Source organism: Ambystoma mexicanum, chromosome 4p (genome assembly GCF_040938575.1).
Source record: "Ambystoma mexicanum isolate Mex_15411 chromosome 4p, UKY_AmexF1_1, whole genome shotgun sequence".
Lineage (NCBI taxonomy): Eukaryota > Metazoa > Chordata > Amphibia > Caudata > Ambystomatidae > Ambystoma > Ambystoma mexicanum.
Genome location: NC_090927.1, coordinates 560172711 through 560187429, shown reverse-complemented (window position 1 = coordinate 560187429; position 14719 = coordinate 560172711).

Here is a 14719-nt window from a genome sequence, read left to right as displayed (position 1 = left end):
AACTTCCCGCGCACCCCTGAAATCCACGTAACCGGCCATATCGCGTGTGTAACTTCCCGCGCACCCCTGAAATCCACGTAGCCGGACATATCGCGTGTGGAACTTCCCGCGCACCCCTGCAATCCACGTACCCTGCCATATCGCGTGTGGAACTTCCCGCGCACCCCTGAAATCCACGTAGCCGGCCATATCGCGTGTGGAACTTCCCGCGCACCCCTGCAATCCACGTAGCCGGCCATATCGCGTGTGGAACTTCCCGCGCACCCCTGCAATCCACGTAGCCGGCCATATCGCGTGTGGAACTTCCCGCGCACCCCTGAAATCCACGTACCCGGCCATATCGCGTGTGGAACTTCCCGCGCACCCCTGCAATCCACGTACCCGGCCATATCGCGTGTGGAACTTCCCGCGCACCCCTGAAATCCACGTACCCTGACTAATCGCGTGTGGAACTTCCCGCGCACCCCTGGAATCCACGTACCCGGCCATATCGCGTGTGGAACTTCCCGCGCACCCCTGAAATCCACGTACCCTGACTAATCGCGTGTGGAACTTCCCGCGCACCCCTGGAATCCACGTACCCGGCCATATCGCGTGTGGAACTTCCCGCGCACCCCTGAAATCCACGTACCCTGACTAATCGCGTGTGGAACTTCCCGCGCACCCCTGCAATCCACGTACCCGGCCATATCGCGTGTGGAACTTCCCGCGCACCCCTGCAATCCACGTACCCGGCCATATCGCGTGTGGAACTTCCCGCGCACCCCTGAAATCCACGTACCCTGACTAATCGCGTGTGGAACTTCCCGCGCACCCCTGGAATCCACGTACCCGGCCATATCGCGTGTGGAACTTCCCGCGCACCCCTGAAATCCACGTACCCTGACTAATCGCGTGTGGAACTTCCCGCGCACCCCTGGAATCCACGTACCCGGCCATATCGCGTGTGGAACTTCCCGCGCACCCCTGAAATCCACGTACCCTGACTAATCGCGTGTGGAACTTCCCGCGCACCCCTGGAATCCACGTACCCGGCCATATCGCGTGTGCAACTTACCGCGCACCCCAGTATACACGCACACGTTTATTTTTTCTCTCAGCGCGTGTCTGTGTTTGTGGGTACCCCTTTGTACGTCATTTGTCCTGGAGGGCCACAGTATTGGACATTGATCATGTCTGTATATAGGTGCTATTTGTTGGCGCACCTTTTAGCGCACATTTCTTGCAGGCGCAGAGACGCTACCGCCTGCTTTCTTGTGGCGGTCGTGTTTGTGCCTGTTTGTGCCTGTGCGCTGCTTTGAGCGTGCGCTTTTTTGCCCTATTCTATTCCATGAATACGTGTTGTATGCGAGCGTGTGGGCGTTCCGCGCACTTGCCTCCTAAACTTTCCCCGTGCCGCCCACATTCTTCCCCATTCCGAGTGTTGTGCCCCATTTTATTCCCCATTCCGAGTGTCCCGCCCTGTGTTCCGCCTACTTTAGAGCTGTGCGCTGCGCTCGGAGTGATACCTCAGTGGCCGTGGCGCACGACGTTGGTTGACCTGTGCGCCGGCCTGCGCCGCGCGCTTTTTCCGCGCACGTCCTCTGCTTTTCTTGCGCACGGACTTCCATGAATCGACATGCGCTGGTTTCCCTGCGCTTTTCGCTAATTTTCGGCGCAGCGCACGTATTGGCCCCTCTGCGCCAGGATTTTCGGCGCACATTTATTCCATGAATCGGCCTGCTTGACTATTCATAAATTCTAAAAAAAACATTCATACAGGTTTGCCCGAGAATGATATGAAAATAGTCTTAAAAGGTATACTGATTTCTAAAATGGTTCCTGTAGGTTGCAATCGACCGAATGTCATATTGAATCTGAAATAAAAGAACATTTCTTCTGTTGCTCTGATGTCTACACTTACAGAGCGTGACTGTTAGGGAGAATTCTCAACAATGTGCTAATTCCCTTCACCTTAGAGACCCCCAGAAACTTTGCTGTATTTTGAGGACTTGTTTTTTTTTTACCTGGAGAGAGTGTGAGCCTTTTTCCCACTCTCTCATGTATTTTGATGTGTGTTTTACTCTTGTGTTCCTTGATTATGGAGTTTTAGACAACTCCAAAGGCATCATCTGTTCATGTGTGTCATGCAGCACCCTCGGTGCAGTGACACAGGGACATCTTTAGGCTCTCCCAAGGTTTAAACTCCTTCTCTGGGATAAACTACTGTTTCCCAGAGAATGTAAAGTTGAATTGACTTTACTAGTCTTTTTAAATTCCTAGACCCAGCACACACTATCTTCCAATAGCATGCTGGAGGGGTTACCTAGTATCCCCATGTCTAGAAACGCATGTAGCAGTGAAATGCTACCCTTTCCTATCGAAATAGCGGGTGGCAGTGATTTTACAATGACCTACCATGATTTTTCCCGACCACGAACACCGGTAGCTAAAAATCACGGGAGCCATATTTTTCAAGATGGCGTCTGAGCCCCGTTTGTTTAAACAGGTCCTGGTCTTCTTTTTTCGCCATTTCTTTTTGGACAGGTCCTTCTAGAGCTTGTCTCTGTGTGCCAAACCAGGTTTGATCCCTTTGTTCCTATGCCTTTGTCGGGCTTCAGGACTGAAGACCGCCTCTAGCACCCGAGTGTCTGGGAGGGCAGGAAGTGAGGGAGGTGCCCAAAACTCCCTGTGCTTATTCTCCTAGGAGACCCAAATGCACTCTGGTGTGATTTGCTGGATGACTGTCCGGCAAGGACAACCACCCTGCTGGGTGAGTGGCAGCTAGGCTGTGATGAATGGTAGAAAACTGTTTAAAAGTTGAGTCTCTTGGCTTGGAAGGCAGAGTCGACCACTGGAACGAAAGCACCGAAGACGAGCTGGAAGAGGATGGATGCTGCAACCCCTGGACCGTTGGTTTACCCGGTGAAGCCCTGCTGCTGATCCGAATTGCCAAGTTCATCTTGACAGAGAAGCCCTACTTCTCCCTTTGAGTTGGTGGGCCCAATCAACTCATAAGCCAACTGGACATCATTCTCAGAGCTGGTTGTATTTTCCTGAGAGTGCTGCAGGAAACCGAATAACCAGCTGCCGGAATCGAAGATTTGCCAGTTTTGCGACCAGCCCTGTGCAGTGCAGGATTCCTGTGATGTCATCCATCTTGTCGCCACGACTGAGGCTCAGGAACAGCGAGATCTGCTGGAACTGCCAGGAACAGAAGTCTTCAGCTGCATCTTTTTCTTCAATACAAGTAACTGTGAAAACTCGACCGCGAGAATTTACCGCTCACTGCAAAAGTGTGTGAAACTTTGGCAAATTGCAGGCCTATTCATAGAATTAAAAATAAAACTTGCAGGCCTATTCATAGAATCAAAAATAAAACTTGCAGGCCTATTCAGCTTGTGACCCGTGATGTGAATCTTTCGTCTATGAACTACTTCTGGGAACCGTGGCAAAGACTTTTCCGTTTTACTACCAGAACCGTTTTTACCTATACAAGACTCTAGTCCATTGACTTTGGCCTACCTATTGCATTGAATCAACTCCTCTGGTGAACTCAAACTATTTGCACTGTTTAAAAGTAACTGTAATATTTGTTTTATCATCTTATGCATTTTTGCTCCTACTTGAAATATTCTGAATGTCATTTTGCTCCTCCTTTATAGTAGTTTAAATGTCACAGAACCGGATAGTGTGAAGTACAGTAGTATATGTTTGTTTGATATTGATTGCCTCCTTTTAGTGAATGTTTTTTGACTGTGTAATAAATTAAGAAGTGTTTTACCAAGAAACCTTGAGTATAAGTGTCCATCTGAATACTTGTGATTGTAGACCTCTGTGTAACACCCTTACAAGCTCACATTCCCTCTTGAGATAAGCATGGCTGCTCAGCTCGCTACCAAAAACCTTGTGGTACAGACTTATACCAAAGGTTGGATTTACTTACACCTGTAGTCATAGTTGAGTGTAGTGGTCCCAGAGGGTACTGCATGCAAACTTTGCCTAAAACTGGTGGCAGGCAGTGAAGATACATTGTAGAGACGTTACATTGAGAATTCTGCTTTACTTTTCTTCACAAGGCTAAGCTCCAATAAAAAAGCAATTTTATCATGCCTAATATGGATAACTACAGACAGGAGGCCCTGATAATTTTAACAGTAGATCAACTGAAAGAAATTTGTAAGGACATGAATCTCCCTGTTAAAGGAAAGAAAAATGAATAGATAGAAAGTTTGTTGGAATTTCAAAGTCTGAGAAGTACATCTGTTGCACCTACTCCTTCAGCAAATGTGGAAAATGTTGATGAGGATGATAATGATTCAGAGTCTAACTCTCATGTTAATGAGGAGCAAGAAGAGTTGCACTAGTCTCAGGATGTGAGCCCCTCTGCACCTCAACAAGCTCTTAAGCCTCAACCTTTAGCCTCAGGGACCCTACCAGGTCCAGTACCGAGTCTGGAATTTGTCTCTCTTGAAAAAAATTAGACTCGAGTTCAAAAGGCTCCAAATGCAAACTGAAAGTAAACATCAAGAAATCAAACTCAAAGAAATGGAAATGCATCATGCTCTTGAAATGAAGAAATTGTCTCCTGAAAATGGTTCTCTCCCAGAGTCTTCTAGGTCTTGCAGTCCTAAGAGACCTTGCATGCCTAAGGAAGCTGTGAGTATGTATGAGGTGAAGCTTGATATTTTGGATTGATTGGCTGCTTTTAAGTATAACTATGGGATTCAGGGTTTTCACAGGGAATCAGTTGATTCCTTGGCTTTTGGCTAGGCTCCCCCAGGTTGCAACTGATGCTGTAATGGAGGTGGGGGAACTTGATAGACTGGAATATGAAAATGTGAAGCTAGCTTTGATAGCTAGATTTGGGAACACTCCTTACAGGTACCTTAAGAGGTTTAGGACCCACACAAAACATGATGGTACCGCTTGGGCTACCTGGGTGTGTGAATGTTTGAAGAACTTAGATGGTTGGGTAAATGATTACAGAGTTAACACTTTTGAAGGAATGAGAAATCTATTTTTGTTAGAATCTATTTTTGATGCCTGCTCTCCTGAACTGAGGCAGCACTTGGCTGACTCTAAGGAAATTGGTCCAAAGAAGTTAGCAAAGGCTGCTGACTTGTGGGTTCCCAACAGGGCTACTCACAAGGATTCGGGGGCAACTCAGAAGAAGGATGATGGGAAGCAGCAAAAGAAAGATGGCAAAGAGAATTCTAATACTTCAATACAAAAAGGGGCCCCAAACATAAGACGGGTAAGCCACCTGTGAAACCGAATCGGGCTAGTGAAAACTCTGGTGCCAAACCAGAGGTAGGTCAGCAGAAACCCCCATTTGTGAAAACATTTAGAAAATGTTATGCTTGTGGGTGTACTGACCATGTGAAAGGGGATCCCAGATTCATGGGTAAACCTTCAGGGATCGCACTGCCTCCTTAGCCTTTTCCCCAGAGGGTGAAGTACATATGGCAAGTGGAAACGTTCAACTACTGACTGAAGAGCCCATTGGAGTCTCTGCTAGTGTTTCTTTAGTGTCCCTGGTTTTGTGGGAATAGCAGAATTTAGAGGTCTATAATTCAATTCCAGATAATACAAAAGAATATTACAAGGACAGTGTACTTGTAAATGGGCAGGAGACCCCTGCTATTAGAGACACTGGGGCCAGCATTACAGTGGTGGATGAATCTTTTTTCAAACCTGAGGATTGAGGCACCAAATGCCTCAATAAACTTGCTGGAGGCCCTGTTCAAAAGCTTCCAAGATTACCAGCTCTCATCCAGTCCGGTTCGATAGCACAGCGAGTAGAGCGCTCGCTTTTACATCTGTGCAGAGCCTGCTGACGTAGGACCGAATCCTGGCAGGGCCAGACTCAGCCTTTCATCCTTGCGAGGTTGATAAATGAGCACCACACACCGTGGGTAATAATAAGCATCTCTCAGATACCCGAGGGTTTGTAGCGCTATATAAATGCAAAACTATTATTATTAACAACATGACTGTAAAGATACCTGTTAGTGTGAAGAATGAGGTGCTTGGGAGAGTCCTGTTGGGGAATGACCTAAAAACTTTTGGAGTTGTATCAAGCACCCCCAAGCCACCCAGCAAAAGGAAACAAGAACAGACAAGGACGGCCAGAGAGAGTACCTTAACAGGCTCTCCAGAGGATGTTACAGAAGAAACTATAACACCCAGCCCACATGAACTACTAACTGTTATTTCTAAGAAGAACGAGACAAAGGGGAGCCCGAGGTCTCCAAGAAAAAGTAAGAGATCACTCCTGTGCTTCCAACTAGGACATCCCAGAGAGGACTGTCCAAAGTAACACATGTGACTACTCCACTAGCTGAGGCTGAGTGTGAGGAACAACCAGGAAAGGTTGAATCAGCTGCTGAAGATTCAGAGCAGAAGAAGACCTTCCCCCTTTTTGAGATCTGGATCCTAACGACCATCCTGAGCTGCAGTCTTTACTGGCAGAAGGCGGCTCCTTCAGGGCAGACTTCAGCAGAGGTCAAAGAGAGTGCCATACTCTTGAAGGACTTTGCCAACAGGCAGATTCCCAGCTGTATGGGCAAGAGCCAGGGAAGCACAGGTTGTACTGGGAAGATGGCCTCTTCTACAGCGAACCAACGTAGTCTATCCCAGGGGACAACAGACGACTTGTAGTGCCTCTAGAGATAAGACAACAGTTCCTACAGTTAGCCTATGAGATTCCTTTGGTTGGTCACTTAAGCTTTAAGACGACCAAGGAAAGGCTCCCTTTGTATTTATTTCTACTGGCCCAAGTTGGAGCCTGATGTAGATACATTCTGTAGGAGCTGTCAGACTTGTCAAACCTCTGGCAAGAGTGGAGCCAGGAATGTGGCACCCTTGGTGGGAGTCCCTTTTGAGTGGGTAGGAATCAACATTGTAGGTCCCTTAGACCCTCCAACCTCTTCAGGCAATCAATTTATATTGGTTGTAGTAGACCATGCTACTAGGTATCCTGAAGCCAAACCCATGAGGAATGTTACAGCTCAGGATGTTCATAAGGCCCTAATTGGTATTTTTACCATGGTAGGTTTTCCTAAGGAAGTAATCTTTGACAGGGGATCAAAGCTTATGTCCCATTTAATGCAGGCCATGTGGAAAACTGTGGAGTGACTTACAAGTTCTCAACTCCCTACCATCCCCAACAAATGGATTGGTAGAGAGGTTTAAGAGAAATATGAAGCACATGATAGGTGCTTTAGAAGAAGCCATTAGAAGAAAGTGGGACCTTCTACTGTCATGCTTTCTCTTTGCTTATAGAGAAGTCCCTCAGGAGGGAGTTGGATTTAGTCCTTTTGAGCTTCTCTATGGTCATTCAGTTAGAGGCCCTTTGGCCCTAATAAAGGAGGAGTTGGAGACTGCTCCTTCTCCCAAGCCAGTGAAAGTCACTGACTATGTGCTAGGTCTCAGGAGGAGAATGACACACACAATGACAGAAGCATCTGATAACTTGAAAGCAGGTCATGCTCTGGTGAAGCATTGGCATGAGCAGAATGCCAACATGCCTGAGTTAACTCAAGACCAGCAAGTTCTAGTTATGGTACTTACAGGGCAGAGGGCCTTACAGGACACATGGACTGGACCCTTCAAGGTTGTGGGAAATCTTGGAGAGGTCAATTATTTGGTGGACTTAAGCAATCCTAAGGAGGCCCCCAGGGTCTTTCACACCAACCGTCTAAAAGCCTATGTCTCAAGACCAGAAGTGTGAGATTGCTTTTACGTTCTGCTCAGGAGGAGGAGGAGAGTGAACATCTACCTGATCGCCACAGGGGACAACCTTTAGATGGGAACATATAAGGAGTTAATCTCTCTTCTAATCTGACACTGGAACAACAAGAGAAGTGTAAAACTCTGTTAAATCAGTTTGCCCCTCTGTTTTCACGATCACCGGACTTGACCCCTTGGGGCCAACATGATATTCTCACTGGTGGCTGTTTACCTGTCAAAAGCAGAGGTTTCATGATGTCAGACCATGTAAGAACCCACATAAAGGAGGAGGTAATAGAACCATCTACCAGGCCATGGTCTAGTCCATTTGTACTATTGCCAAAGGCATGATTCAAGGAGTTGAGATTCTGTGTGGACTATAGAGCTCTAAATTTAGTCACAAAGACTGATTCCCACCCTTTACCTAGGACAGATGAACTGGTGGACAAACCTGGTTCATCCAAGTACCTCAGTACATTTGACCTAATGTCAGGCTATTGGCAAATAGCCCTGACAGACCATACCAAGGAGAAAACTGCATTTTTGACCCAAGCAGGCCTCTACCAGTTTAAGTTAATGCCTTTTGGTCTAAAGAATGCACCTGCTACATTCCAAAGGATGGTTAATCAAGTTCTGAATGGGATGGATGACTTCTGCATGGCATACCTGGATGGCATTGCAGTGTTCAGCCCTACCTGGAAAGAACATGTTGACCACTAAGGATATGATTTGAAGGCTCTTGAGCAGGCCCATCTGACATTAAAGGCAAGTAAATGTCAAATTGGTCAGAGTAAAGTGGTCTAGCATGGACATGAGGTAAGAGGAGGTGAAATAAGGCCATTGCCTAGTAAAGTACAAGCTGTACAAGAATGGGCCACCCCCAATACTCAAACCCAAGTGGGAGCCTTCTTAGGTCTCACTAGTTACTATACGAACTTCATAGAGAACTATGGATCCATAGCTTCTCAGTTGAATGTGGTTGAATGTGGTCTCCTCACCCAATTTCCCTAAAAAGTTCATGTGGAATGAAGAGTGCACTAAGGCATTTGAAGGACTTAAGAAAGACCTGTGTGAAGCTCCAGTCTCAAGAGCTCCTGACTACAGCCAAACCTTCTTTGTGCAAACAGATGCTTCCAATACGGTATAGGTGCAGTTTTAAGTCAGCTGGATGAGAAAGGTAAGGAACACCCCATCTGCTTCATCAGTAGGAAGTTGAAGGAACCTGAGACAAGGTGGGCAACCAGAGAACGTGAGTGTTTTCCCATTGTGTCGTCTCTGAAGAAGTTTAGACCATACTTGTATGGATCTACTTTAGTGATTCAGACGGACCACCAACCCTTGAGATGGTTAATGCAGATGAAAGGGGAACATCCTAAATTGTTAAAATGGTCAATCAGCCTACAGGGGTTTGATTTTACCATTGAACACAGGTCAGGGTGTAATCACCAAAATGCTGATGGTCTCTCGAGAATGTATGACCGACTGGAGTAAGGAGATTCATCCAGGGGTGGATTAAATCCTCCTGTCCTTTAGTCTGGGGGGGCAAGTGTTAGGGAGAATTCTCAAAAATGTGCTAATTCCCATCACTTTAGAGACCCCTAGCATCTTTGCAGTCTCCCACTCGAAACCGGTGGATACGTTCCAGCGAATTTATGGCCCAAGCTAATTGACGGAGAACAATCGAAGAAAATACTGGCAGGTCCCCAGTAACCACTGAAGCAGAGGACCCAGCAGGCCTTGGGGCGTCCTCCCCAAGATCAGCGGAAAGGGAACACTGGGAACAGAGCCTCAGATGGTGGTGGAGTGTGCTTCCCGCTATGTAAGGTATGCCCAAGCCTCTCTGGAAGACCCTCGGCCACTGAGGCTCGAATATCAAGACCAACAGATACATCCCATGATGTGCGAGAGGAAGCCGGAAAGAACCCCAGGAGATCGGCTCAGCACAGAGAGAAACCTCCCCTTGTGGATTGCCCCACAGTTGTTATAACCGTGCAACACATCGAGGATGCAACCAGGGAAGAACCGTGAGTGGGGCAGAGAACTGTGCACCCGTCACCAGAAGGGAATGTTCGGGAGAGGCAGCTGCTCGCACGACAATGTTAGCAGCGGCCCAGTGAACCTCCAGCACAAACCCACCAGCTGCCGGCCTCCGGCACCCAACGAGGCGGAGTACCCAGTGTACCTTGGGATGGCCTCCCCGCAAGCAGCAGGATAGGAACACGAAATATGGATCTTGGGACAGCAACAGAGTGCACCGCCTGAAGTGCGAGGTACCTCTGGGCCCCCCAGACCCTGTGCAGTACAGGCAGTGAGGGTAAGTGTCGCAGGGACACAGAGATGAGGTGGGCCTGGAGTACTGCAAGGGGAGTCCACAAGCCACCAGGGGAGCAGACATCCCCGCAAAACAATGGGACAAGGGGGACCGAAGAGGCACATGCAAACAGATGCCCATCTTGCATTACCCTCTCCAACGCCACAAAGAGCAGATAACTGGCCAGCCACATCCATACCCACAAACCCCCTACCAGAAAGGACCACAATACTGAAAAGGTATGGGGAGAAAGAGGGTAAACACCACACACCGAGTGGTATCTAAGGGACACAGACGTGTAGCACAGCGCCCCGGAATAAAGCAGACTCGAGGGGGGATCCAGCCGACGCACAGAATTAGTGAGATCCGCATCAACGGATGCCCCGTTACTAACCCATTACTACCCACAGCACACAGGTTTCTGAAGAGGATCCATTCTCTGTAGAATACAGAGGAGCAATATAGCCCCCTACCCAGGCCTCACACTTAAAGGACGCACACACAGGCCCGCCAGCTGGGAGTGACAAAAAAGGGGTAAAAAAACAAAAGAGGGAGCCCAACCACAACACACACTCCATGCACCATGGGCGCAAAGGGAAAAACACAAATAGCATCCATACACAACCCAAAGTGAGACCTGAAGGAGAAACCCACTACGATCCTGAACATCAGTAAAGCGAGGAATGCGCATAGGAAAGGATAGAGCCTTGCCCACGGAGACCACCACCCCAAAGCGCACTAAAAAAATCCAGCAATAGGAACAAGATGCCTGGGAGAATGAAGACCACCACCCCAAAGTGCACTTAAAAATCCAGCAATGGGAACAAGATGCCTGGGAGAATAAAAGAGTAAAACACCCATGACAATTGAGTAACGGAGTGCCCCAACGAGGCACTTGCTACTGGCACTAAATGCACAGCAGAACACAGGGGAGTGAGCCTGAGCACAGTCAGCGCACCAACTGGGCCGTGTGAGACCCCTAAAGCAAAGAACAACGCATACGCCTAGATACACTGAAACACAGGGGAGTGAGACCAACCACACCGAAAAAGAAAGCGCAGCATGGAAGAGACCCTCAGTGGCACAAATGGCGACGGGGATAGACATGTCCAAATACTTCACTAGAGAAGATAAAGGGCATATATTGGCAAAGATCAAGGCCCTTAGATGTGACATTGAGGCCCCCCTGGAGAATAAAGTAGATCCTCGAACATAACCAGTTAAACGTGGATATGGTCGAAATGAAGCTGAACGCGAGGATGACAGAACTGGAGCTTAGGTAGGAAGAGGTAATACTCAAAATGTACAATCTCGAAAACAGGGAAAGACGCAACTAGATCCTGGGGCTGAATGAATCAGAAAGGGAGAACCTGAGACAAGTAGAGGAAAAGGTCACTACACTGATAAACCAATTCTTTGAAGCTGAAGGAGGCAAAACAGTACAATTCGAGAGGGCGCACAGAAGAGGCAGACCCTACGGGAACGGACCTCGCTCCATAGTTGCCACATTTTTAAGTTTTAAGGAAAGAATGGAGGTCCTAAACAGGACAAAACAACAACGCAAGGTAGAATTCCACAGTTCTAAAATCTCAATATACCAGGATCTCTCGAATCTCACACTGGTGAGGCGTAGAAGCTGCAGACCCCCAACAACATGGCTGCGGGAGAAAGAAATTTGATACAGATGGGGCAACCTGTTTTCATTGCAATTCGAAATGGAAGGGGTGGAATATGGATTGACATCAGCAGAAGAGGCATAACAGGCCCTGAGACTCCCTACAGTGGACATAGAAGCACAGCCAAGAAGCCCACAGGCCGCATCTACCAGTGGAGAACGACTGGGACCCGGCCAAGAAGGCTCGCAAAGAAGAAGGGGGCAAACAGAAAGGAAATATATGAGACTCAACGGGCCCTCACCCCAAAATGGTTCCAGGGTACAGAAACAACGGCCGAAAGGCAGCCCTGGGGACTAAACTGTAAGTAATCTGCAATAAGGTAACCAAAGCTGGGTGGATGTCCAGCATGATACAGAAGATTTGCTGAAGGGGGGGAAACTAATTTTCTCCAAAGGGGCCTCTTGTGAGAGAAGGGGTGTCTTAGTGACTTGTGTTCAACACACCAATTTGGGGTTATTTAAAGGGGTCAGCACCAGGCCAACAGGCGCAGGAGCAGATGAAGTAGGTCACCGGACCATTGAAGAACTCAAGAAAGCAAGGTCAGATTCCGGGTACGGAAGTGGGAGAGAGATGAGGGGATACACAGGTCATGGGGAAAGGTAATACAAGAATGGGTCTCTCAGTGGGCACACTCAATGTGAAAGGACTCAATTTTACAGCAAAAAGGTCCTTAACATTGAGGGAATTCCGAAAGGCCTCTCTGGACATATTCTTTGTAGAGGAACACTGCTTAATACAAGAGGAGGATTGGGCATTGAGAGGGGGCGGACTAGGACAAGTATACTGGGCATCTGGAAACACTAAGAGGGGTGGAGTCGGCATACTACTCCAGACAATGCATGCTGCAGGACTGCATGGCCACAAATCTGCTAGAAGGGAGAATGCTGACCCTACATGGTAATCTAGATGGTGCAAGAATACTATTGGTTGCTATCTATGCCCCCAACCAGGGCCAAGAACGTTTCTTAAGGGAGGCGTTTGATAGAATACAGGAATAGGAGGCAGAGCTCTACATAATAGGTGGGGATCTCAACTCCTGTGCAAACGAAACCTGGGACAGGAAGGGGAGAGAGGGAACAGATGCTGAAAGGTCTGACAATCTCGGGTACCTTGGACTGGCAATTGAGAGGCGAGGCTTGATAGATCTATGGAGGGGACAGCACCCACAGGAGAAGGGTTAGACTTTCTACTCGGTGCCCCACAAAACATATTTGAGAATTGACTATCTGCTTGTAAACAAGGAACAGGGCACAAGGGTGATGGGAAGTGAAATCAGGCCATTGGGATGGTGGTACCACAACATGGTGACTATGACCATGGATGTATCGGGTCTCTAAAGGCCCAAGGGCAGGTGGCATTGCAACGAGTCGCTTTGGAGCGACCCCACTTTTGCCAACCAGTTAGCCAAGGATATAACAGACTATTTAAAATTAAATGACATAGTTCTGCTTAGGGGGAAGTGAGCACAGAGGTGGTCTGGGATGCGTGAAAAGCCACATGGAGAGGATTCCTAATTAGAGAGGAAGCAAGGAGAAAAAGAGAGAGAGGACTGAAGGAAGGAAAACTTACAGCAGAGATACCAGAGGGGGAGGAGAAAATGCACACCACAAGAGGAAACACAGATAAAATTAGAGAAGGGCTTTTATCAAAAAGGGCAGAACGGAAAGCACTGAATATTGGGGAGACCATATGGAAACTGAGATACCTCTAGCTAAAATATTATGAAAAGTGGGACAAGGCAGATGCATTCCTGGCAGCCATACTCCGGACGCAAAGGGCAGAAAGATGGGTAATTAAATTGGTGGACACCCTGGAAGGGGATTAGGACCGGCCGGACCACATAGCTGAGAGATTCATCCAATATTATGAGAAGCTATACGAGTCCAAAGCAACCGGGAGGGAGAACCAAGTGGGGGAATACTAAACGGGGTGAACAATAATACGTGAATTAGGGGTGGGGGAGAGAATGTGCCGGGTGATAAGGGCCATCTATTCAGGACCAACAGCGTGAGTGGTGGTGAATGGGACCAGATCCAGGGAATTCAAGCTCTGTAGGGGCACCAGGCAGGGATGCCCTCTGTCACCCCTGCTATTCGCATTGACAATGGAGCCATTAGGCCAGACGATATGAAGGGACGACCAGAAAAAGGGGATACAATTATGGATGCAAACACACTAGTTGAGCATGTATGCCGATGATATATTGCTATATCTCTCAGATGCGGCAGGCTCCGTACCAAGGGTGATTAGCACACTGGATGATAGAGAGGGGTGCCGGGCTTCAATGTTAATGTCAATAAGTTGATTCTCCTCCCACTCCACGAGTGTACTGAGGACCTACTAAGGGGATGGGCTGATATGGGGATTCTAGTGTAAAGGAGTGATAAGGTACTTAGCGGTGAGGACACCTAGAAATCCAAACAACCTATATGAATGCAACTTCCCCCCGCTATTACACAAACTGTTCAATGACCTAGAGGCCTGGTCAAAACTGACGATCTCCTGGCTTGGAAGAGTCAATGCGATTAAAATGATGTTCCTTCCCAGAGTGATGTACCTCTACCAGGCGCTCCTGATAGAATACCCAGAATCCCACCTCTGAGTCACATATGCCCCCCGATATGGGAACATATACCAGCCACGGTAGATTCCAGAAATTGTTTGAGGCAGGACTTGAGAGAGTGGGACAAGTCCTGAAGAAGGACAAAATCATAGAGATAGCGGATCTCAAAGAGTTACTGGGAATTGGGATCATATCTGTCTTCAAATACCCACAACTCAAGGTGGTGCTATTGTCTGATGAGTGGAAAAGGGTTCTACAGAGAGATCTAACCCAAACAGAAAAACTCCTGGACACAAAAAGGGGGTCCAGAGGCGTTATTTCTAGAATGTACCAGGAGCTGTTGGAAGCAAAAGGGGAAGATATCAAGGCCACCAGGGAGAAATGGAATCGAGATCTGGGGCTGGAAATGGAACCAGAACAGTGGCAGAAACTATGCACCAATGCCCACCACACATT